The 8,330-nt window shown below is 37.8% G+C and overlaps 1 protein-coding gene across 1 annotated transcript in view; it reads left to right on the top strand.

The window, feature by feature from the left end:
* The window catches only part of LOC106521608 (doublecortin domain-containing protein 2), a 34,914-nt gene that overhangs the window by 17,594 nt on the left and 8,990 nt on the right, over positions 1-8,330 (top strand). The gene's annotated exons all lie outside the window — the stretch shown is intronic.

The following is an 8,330-nucleotide window of genomic DNA, read 5'->3' as shown; positions in this document are numbered from 1 at the left end:
TCTCTCTCTCTCTCTCTCTCTCTCTCTCTCTCTCTCTCTCTCTCTCTCTCTCTCTCTCTCTCTGTGTCTGTGGACGGGTTTTTCCTACAACGTGGGGAAGATTTTCCCAAAAATGCACCCTCTTGGGGACTGAAGTGCATCGTGGGGACCAATGCCCGGTCCCCACTGGTCCAAATGCAAATTATGGGTGGGGGATTAGCTTTAGCACCAAGATTTAGCTTAGTTTTAGGGTCATGTAAGTATCTATGAAGTTTATTTTAGGGTAAATGGTCAGGGTCAGGCTATAAAGTCTAACAAAAACGAATGGAAGTCAATGCACGGTCTCCGCGGGGTTCAAGAACAAACCTCTGTGTGTGTTTGTGTGTAGAATTAGAGCCATCCAGATCAATCCTGCTCCTCTGGTGTCACAAAATGGGATTCTGCCTTGTAGGGAATTAGTACTGTTAGCATATATATCTATAAAGCCTGTCAGGGTGGAATAGGCTTAAAAAAAGCAGACAGCTATACAAAAAACCTGTGTCAAAATAAGGAGAGACTAAGTAGGAAAGGCTAAAAGATGACAAGAAATAAATGATGTTTTTAGCTGCAAAGTTCAAAAAAGTAGATGTGTGTGTGCGTTTTTGTAAATTTGTGCCTATTTTATATGTGCTTCTGTGCACTTGCTCCAATGTCACACTTCAGACAACGTTCCTGTCTGTCCTTCTTTCATTTCTTTCATCTTCCCTCTTTTCACCGCTGCAAAAAAAACAAGGTTCTTCATCATGACGCTTTGATGCAGGATTACTGGATTAAAGAGCGGAGCAGACGTAGTAATCTGTCCCATTAATCTGCTAACAAGTGTTTCAGTTGTGACATACAACTGTGCTGATGGTGACACGCAAAGTGTAGGGTGAGGGTAATGTGTGACACACACATCCAACCCCCTATATGTCTGTCATCTCTGATCCAGTATGCCTTGTGCAATTTAGGTCGAGACTATCTGGTGAGTTTTGTATCAGCTTGAGATACTGGAAGAGATTAATTGTAAAATAATAAAAATAATAATAATAATAATTAATGGTTTTCTGAGAAGTGTTTGTCAAATCATCTGTTTAGAAATAGAGCTGTTGTTATTTTGGTCAAACCTTGAAAATTGCATTGTGCATAATCTCAATCAAGTATATGATATCTTTCATGATATTTTTGCACTTAGATTATGTCTGAATGACTCATCTACTACCACATCATCATCATTTTAAATCATGTGCTAATTTAACTGGATCTCAGTCATTTTCTATGTTGGTTAAAGTTATGACTGCTGTCTTGAAATTAGTTGACTCCAAAAGTCATTCAGATGTTAAAATACTTCCATTGTTTACTGTCTGAGTGTTTCTTGAAATCTGTCCAGTGGTTTGTGACATATTTAGCCCGAGTAGCCCACGTACCATGTGGCCCATGTGGGCTGCAATCTATGTGGGCTGCAAACCATGAATTGAGACACAGCTATTTTTATACATTTTTGTAAGTTTTGAAAGATAGTCTGAGAGTTGCTTTGAGCACCACCAGTTGTCTGTCCCTGGGTTAGTTATAAATATGCATGCATTAATTCATTTCTGAAAGTTTTATTAAAATATTGCTAACAAATGCAAACATGATTCCAATAGTCCAAAATAAAAATATCTTGCAAGATCACTTAGTGTCCAGACTATAAGTTGGGGATCAGTCTCAGCTTTTAGTTTTAGCTCTATAACTGTAAAACTGACTGAAGTATAAGGACATGCTTTGTGTTTACTAAGGTTAATTTGTTGCGGTGGCCATCTTGAATTGCATTGGATTAGGAAATGATTGTCACCTATCTTCCGCTTTTAGCAGTTGACAAAAAAAATGTATCATTTGTGGACATGAGGAATTTATGTATATCACATTTTAAAAGAGAATATGTTGTTGCTACACTGCCACGCATTCAAAAATATATTTCTGTTATGGTTTGTTTTTGGCAATATAATATAATCTAAAGGTTAAAAAATCAGATTTAAAACACTACATCAAAGCAGTATAAATGTGTTAGTGAATCAAACTTTGAAAATATTCAGCACATTCGTATTAGAACTTTCTATCAGTCCTGCCATACTTTCTTCCTGCTAAGATAAACCTATCGCATTATGAAATAAAATTCCTGCTGAAGCAACTAGACTGAAGCAATTCAGATAAAAACCTTTGGATAATAAAGATACTAAGCTGTAAGGTTTAAGGCGACTCTAAGAAAATAAAGGGAACGAACAACCGCGATGAATTATTTAAAAATTGAGCTGAAGCCATGACCTTTATAAATATTACTCTGCCTGTCTGACTGCAGCGTTGTTAAGCAGCGCTTTCCTTTGATTTAATGTCAGAGCTGCTCAAACACAAGGCTGCACACTACTGAAGATATGACACTAAACTATTGAAAAGGTTCCCTAAAGAGAAGCAGCTCTGTAGTTATTTATTCAAAAACATAATGGAACCGAACCATTACCGGGATGACTTTATTATAATAAATCTTGAAATGAAATTGTTTTACAAGCTCTGAGGAAAATGAAAGATTTTAAAGTGATGCACCATTGACTTGCAGTTTCATAAAGCAGGGAACGAGCTATTGGGATTATTTTTTCCCCTTTATTATAGTCCAACACAATAAATGACCTACAGTGGTTTGCAAAAGTATTCATACCCCTTGAACTTTTCCATATTTTGTCACATTACAACCACAAACATAAATATATTTCACTGGAATTTAATGTGATAGACCAACACAAAGTGGTATACAATTGTTAAGTGGAAGCAAAATTTTACATGAATCAAAACATTTTTTACAAATAAAAAACTGAAAAGTGCGACGTGCAAAAGTATTCAGCCCCCCTGAGTCAATACTTTGTGGAGCCACCTTTTGCTGCAATTACAGCTGCAAGTCTTTTAGGGTATGTCTCCACCAGCTTTGCACATCTAGTGACTGCAATTCTTGCCCATTCCTCCTTGCAAAACAGCTCAAGCTCAGTCAGATTGGATGGAGAGCGTTTGTGAACAGCAGTTTTGAGATCTTGCCACAAATTCTCAATTGGGTTTAGGTCTGGACTTTGACTGGGCCATTCTAACACATGAATATTCTTTTTTTTAAACCACTCCATTGTAGCTTTGGCTTTATGTTTAGGGTCGTTGTCCTGCTGGAAGGTGAACCTCCGCCCCAGTCTCAAATCTTTTGCTGACTCCAACAGGTTTTCTTCCAAGATTGCCCTGTATTTGGCTCCATCCATCTTCCCATCAACTTTGACCAACTTCCCGGTCCCTGCTGAAGAGAAGCATCCCCAGAGCATGATGCTGCCACCACCATATTTGACAGTGGGGATGGTGTTTTCAGAGTGATGTGCAGTGTTCTTTCTCCGCCACACATAGCGTTTTGCATTGTGGCCAAAAAGTTCAATTTTGGTCTCGTCTGACCAAAGCACCTTCTTCCACATGTTTGCTGTGTCCTCAACATGGCTTCTGGCAAACTGCAAACGGGACTTCTTATGGTTTTCTTTTAACAATGGCTTTCTCCTTGCCACTCTTCCATAAAGACCACATTTGTGTAGTGCACGACTAATTGTTGTCCTGTGGACAGTTTCCCCCACCTGAGCTGTGGCTCTCTGCATTTCATACAGAGTCACCATGGGCCTCTTGGCTGCCTCTCTGATCAGTGATCTCCTTGTTCGGCCTGTAAGTTTAGGTGGACGGCCTTGTCTTGGCAGGTTTACTGTGGTGCCATACTCTTTCCATTTCCGGATGATGGATTGAACAGTGCTCCGTGAGATGTTCAAAGCTTGGGAAATCTTTTTATAACCTAAGCCTGCTTTAAACTTCTCCAAAACCATATTCCTAACCTGTCTGGTGTGTTCTTTGGACTTCATGATGCTGTTTGCTCCCCAATATTCTCTTAACCAACATCTGAGGCCGTCACGGAGCAGCTGTATTTGTACTGAGAATAGATTACACACAGGTGGACCCTTTTGAGTCATTAGCAGTCATCAGGCAACTTCTGAATGCAATTGGTTGCACTCAGGGAAAAGGGGGCTGAATACTTTTGCACGTCGCACTTTTCAGTTTTTTATTTGTAAAAAATGTTTTGATTCATGTAAAATTTTGCTTCCACTTCACAATTGTATACCACTTTGTGTTGGTCTTTCACATTAAATTCCAGTGAAATATATTTATGTTTGTGGTTGTAATGTGACAAAATATGGAAAAGTTCAAGGGGTATGAATACTTTTGCAAACCACTGTATATTTACTGATAACACAAGCAGCAAGTCAACAAGAACAACCCCACCCCCACCTCAGGAGGTATTTTGGTGCTTATCTCTAAGGTGAATGAGCACTGTGAAAATAATTTTAAGTCACATGTTTTGTAAAGTATTGACATTTCTCAGAACAGGGTAAAAGTTCAGATTTTTGAATGTGAGATTCTGCAGAAAGCTTTTGCACAGCTAATATCGTATATGTTATAGTTAGCTCTTTGAGATTTCTGACAAGCTAACAGACTAGTCTGAGTGGGACTAAGACTATAGTGATTTTTTTGCCCTTGAACATCTCTAATCTCAAATATATTATCTCAAAGAAGTTCATGCAAATCACTATTTTATACAGTATGTCTCCATTAATTTTGCATTACAAATGTATTTACATAGAATTCTATACACAGAGTTTTGTATAAGCATAATTAGCATGATTAGCAAACTGAGGTACTTCAAATGGAATCAGTGCTTGAAGTATAAAAACAAACTTTTAAATGATCATTTTTCCTCATGGGTTATGAGTCACCTGATTCTCCAAATCTGAAACAATCAGAAGCATGGTCATGTCACACAGATGAAAATAACTTCACTTGAATTGTTTGCAATGACTGTAACATATTTTCACACAAGTTCAACTATACAATAATTTTAGCAACTTACCAATCAACATCAAGCTAACATTAGCAACCAATAGCTTACGTCTTGATGTTGTCCATTGTTGTATTGCAAATAAAAAATAAGATTTGATTTTCAGTATGATGATCCCTGCCCACATTGCCACAACAGGCAGGGGTAGAATAAGGCCAGGCTGACTGTGACTGGGTTGTGCTGGGCTTGCAATGCTAAAATATCACAAATATGTCAGAGATGTGTTTATGAGTGAGAGAAGAGAGGAGCGGGGCATTGACAGACAGATCAGTGCTATCTGCAGTATTGCATACATTATTCTGGACCATTTTGGTAAAGTGGTAGCTGATCTGCGAGGTGATGCTCTCTGTTTTCTGATAGATCTACATTCCTACACTCATGTATGGTCAAGAACTTTGAGTAATGCCAGAGAGAGCACAATATTGGATACATGCCACCAAAATGTTCTCCACAATGTAGCTGGAATCACTCTTAGAGGTATAATGGGTGTAAAGCTCAGTTAAATGGGAAAGACTCAGAGTAGAGATGCTGCTCCTCCACAATGAAAAAAGTGACATGAGGTTACCCCCTATAGACACTTCCCTAGGGAGATTTTTTGGGTATGTCTAACTAGGAACAGACCTTGGGGAAGACCCAGGACATTCTGGAGAGACTGTTTGTTGGCTGGCTGAGAATTGTCAGTAAGTTTATAAAACACCTGTCACATGAACTGCAATAAAATTTGAGTTAGAGTTTTTTTTTAAGATGACAGTAATGCTCTTTGATTTTGGTCCCTTATGTAGCTCATAAGTGTAGTTAGAATTTCTCCAAGTTGAGGGAGTTACAATGGGGTGTGAAAGTTTGGGCAGCCTTGTTCATTTTCCTGATTCACGTTTATAAATCATTGATTGTTTGGATGAAAGAATATCAGTTAAATATATCATATAGAGGACAAACACAGTGATATTTGAGAAGTGAAATGAAGTTGTGATTTACAGAAAGTCTGCAATAATTGGTTAAACACAATTAGGCAGGTGCATAAATTTGGGCACCATAAAAAACCTTACCTCTATATTTAGTAGATCCTCCTTACACACAAAAAGACAGTCTCTTAACACTTACTATATCTTCTAATGTGAGTCTGGATTGTGACTGAAGGTGTTTTAGACCATTCGTCTTTAAAAAAAACATCTCTATTTCATTCAGGTTTGATGGTTTCCAAGCATGGACAGCCTTCTTTAAATGACACCACAGAGTTTCAATAATATTCAGGTCTGCGGACTGAGATGGCCATTCCAGAAAGTTGTACTTGTTCCTCTGCATGAATGCCTTAGTAGATTTTGAGCAGTGTTTAGGGTGGTTGTTTTGTTGGAACATCCAGCCCCGGCACAGCTTCAGCTTTGTCACTGATTCCTGGACATTGTTCTCCAGAATCTGCTGATATTGATTGGAATCCATGTGTCCCTCAACTTTAACAAGATTCCCAGTCCCTGTACTGGCCACACAGCCCCACAGCATGATGGAACCACCACCAAATTTCACTGTAGGTAGCAGGTGTTTTTCTTGGAGTGCTGTGTTCTTTTTCCTCCGTGCATAACGGCCCTTGTTGTGCCCAAATAACTCTATTTTAGTTTCATCAGTCCACAGCACCTTATTCCAAAATTAAGTTGGCTCATCCAAATGTGCTTTAGCATACCTCAAGCAGCTCTGTTTGTGATGTGGGCAGAGAAAAGTCTTCCTCTGCATCACTCTCACATACAGCATCTCCTTGTGTAAAGTGTGCTCAGTAGTTGAACGATGCACAGTGACTCCATCAGCAGCAAGATGATGTTGTAGGTCTTTGGTGCTGGCCTGTGGGTTGACTCTGACTGTTTTCAACATCCTTCTCTTCTGTTTATAGGAGATTTTTCTTGGTCTGCCACTTCCAGCCTTGACTTGAACTGTGCCTGTGGTCCTCCATTTTCTCACAAGGTTTTTCACAGTGGAGACTGAAAGCTGAAATCTCTGAGATAGCTTTCTGTATCCTTCCCTTAAACCATGATGGTGAACAATCTTTGTTTTCAGTTCATTTGACAGTTGTTTTGAGAACCCATGCTGCCACTCTTCAAAGAAGATGCAAAGCAGTGAAAAACTTACAATTGCCCCCCTTAAATACCCTTTCTCATAATTGGAGTCACCTGTGTATGAGTCACTGAACTTACCAAACCAAATTTGAGTTCCAATAATTAGTTCTAAAGGTTTTGAAATCAATAAAATGACAAGAGTGCCCAAATTTATGCACCTGCCTAATTTTGTTTAACCAATTATTGCACATTTTCTGTAAATCATATAAACTTCATTTCACTTCTCAAATATCACTGTGTTTGTCCCCTTTATGAAATGTTTAATTGATATTTTTTTTCCAAACCATCAATGATTTATAAAGGCAAATCAGGAAAATTAACAAGGCTGCCCAAGCTTTCACACCCCACTGTATTTACAACAGGCAGCATATTAATTGTTCACATTTTTTTAGAAAACCCCACTTCTATACTACCATTTTAAGATGATTTTGTACAATTATATATTAAAATTGTTGTTTTAGTCAACTATTTGTGACACTTATCTCACTGTTTACTTTTTGTTTTCAATGTGACTCCCTAAAAGTTTCCTTTTAAAAGTCTAATGTTTTTATTTTACCTTTTTTATCTACTGGTTCATGTGATATTTTGTTAACAATTACATGCTGCTTTGAACAAAGGTCAAGTAACTGGTGCTGTATATATTGATTTTCGTAAAGCGTTTGACACAGTTGATCATTATACTCTCTTACAAATGTTGATTTCTTTTCAACTTTCATCATTTGCAATACAAAGGTTTTACTGTGATTTGACTGATATGTGTCAGGTTGTGAAACATGGAAGCTCTTTGTCCGGGTCTCTGCCCTGTTCCGTGGGAGTTCTGCAGGGTGGCATACTGGGCCCATTGCTTTTCCTATYATACATAAATGACCTTCCAAAAATATGGAAGTATTCAAATATTTTAATGTATGCTGATGATACTGTTCTTTATTTTGTCTGATTTCAATATTGAATCTATTAATAGTCAGTTAAAAGCAGATCTTCGGACATTTCATGGTTGGTTTCAAGATAATCTTTTGTCAATTAATGTTAAAGCATGTGTTTTTCCTCACCCAGGAGACATTTCAATATAACAAATCAACTCACTTTTTTAAAGAAACCCCTTGATATTGTCACTACCTACAAATATCTTGGAATTACTTTGGATTCTCATTTGACTTATCGTGATCATGTACAAGTCTTAACCACTAAGTTGATACAGAAATTATAAGTTTCTTCAAAAATTAGATCCAATCTGRCATCTTCTGTTTCAAATATCTATCTTCATGCCATTATACTCTCAACCATGTCGTACTGTT

Source organism: Austrofundulus limnaeus, unplaced genomic scaffold (assembly GCF_001266775.1).
Source record: "Austrofundulus limnaeus strain Quisiro unplaced genomic scaffold, Austrofundulus_limnaeus-1.0 Scaffold112, whole genome shotgun sequence".
Lineage (NCBI taxonomy): Eukaryota > Metazoa > Chordata > Actinopteri > Cyprinodontiformes > Rivulidae > Austrofundulus > Austrofundulus limnaeus.
This window is presented reverse-complemented; position numbering and strand designations above follow the sequence as displayed.